Raw genomic sequence first — 891 nt, 5'->3', positions numbered from 1 at the left:
CATGTTCATTGCAAGACTGAATTAACATTTAATTTGACATCTTTAAATCAATCGCATCATATGGCAAAAAGAAATCTTCATTGATCCTTCAAAATCTGATATATCGGGATACAATCCAATTGTAAAATGATCTTGCTCGAAACAAATTGTAGACTTTTAATGTCATATCCATCCTTCTGACCTCTCGGAGTTATGTAGAAACTGGCCCCTCTAAAGTCCCCCTCACATACACTTTGAGGCGTGTCTGTTTCATAATTCCAAGGGTCGAAGTCCCTCGAGCTCTGGATCAGGCTGATATCCAAATGGTACCTTACTGTCATCCATTCTTCTGAAAGTAATTGATATTCTCTTTTGTGGAACCCCTGGTACACAATGTTTTGCCAAATCTGCTTTATTTCTAATCTGCTCTATTTCCTTTGAGAACCAGGACCGAGCCAACAGGAAGAGGAATTTCCATTGCTCCACGAAATTCAGCTGGACCAATCACTCATATCTCTTTTCCGAACATTATGTTGCACTTTGCTCTTGCTTACGAGAGACACAGTGCAGAAGGGTCTCACGAAATCGTGATTATCAATATGGGGCGGTATACAATCCCCTTCTTCATAAATATTAATTATGCAGCTGTTGGGTACTCTATCCGCCGGTAAAATATGTCATTCTACCATCCTTTTTATCATCCTTTTCATAAGCGATGGCAGCGGGTCAACTTCATCATGTCGAATAATCCCTGAGGGATTCCCTCTTTTATCATATGCATAATTATAACAACATTTATACTGAATTTATACTAAATTGTGATCCTGCCCTTGCCTTTCATCCACTTTCGGGACTCTGAATAGGTCCTTCCCTTTAACAGGCCCTCTCGGCCTCTTTTTCTGATATCAAAAA

General features: G+C 39.6%; 1 protein-coding gene across 4 annotated transcripts in view; it reads right to left on the bottom strand.

Moving 5' to 3' along the window:
* The window catches only part of LOC110018761 (translation initiation factor eIF-2B subunit delta-like), a 61,601-nt gene that overhangs the window by 37,571 nt on the left and 23,139 nt on the right, over positions 1–891 (bottom strand). The gene's annotated exons all lie outside the window — the stretch shown is intronic.

The sequence above is a fragment of the Phalaenopsis equestris genome, unplaced genomic scaffold, assembly GCF_001263595.1.
Source record: "Phalaenopsis equestris unplaced genomic scaffold, ASM126359v1 Scaffold000036, whole genome shotgun sequence".
NCBI lineage: Eukaryota > Viridiplantae > Streptophyta > Magnoliopsida > Asparagales > Orchidaceae > Phalaenopsis > Phalaenopsis equestris.
The sequence above is the reverse complement of the archived record's forward strand: the minus strand, read 5'-3'. Positions and strand labels throughout refer to the sequence as shown.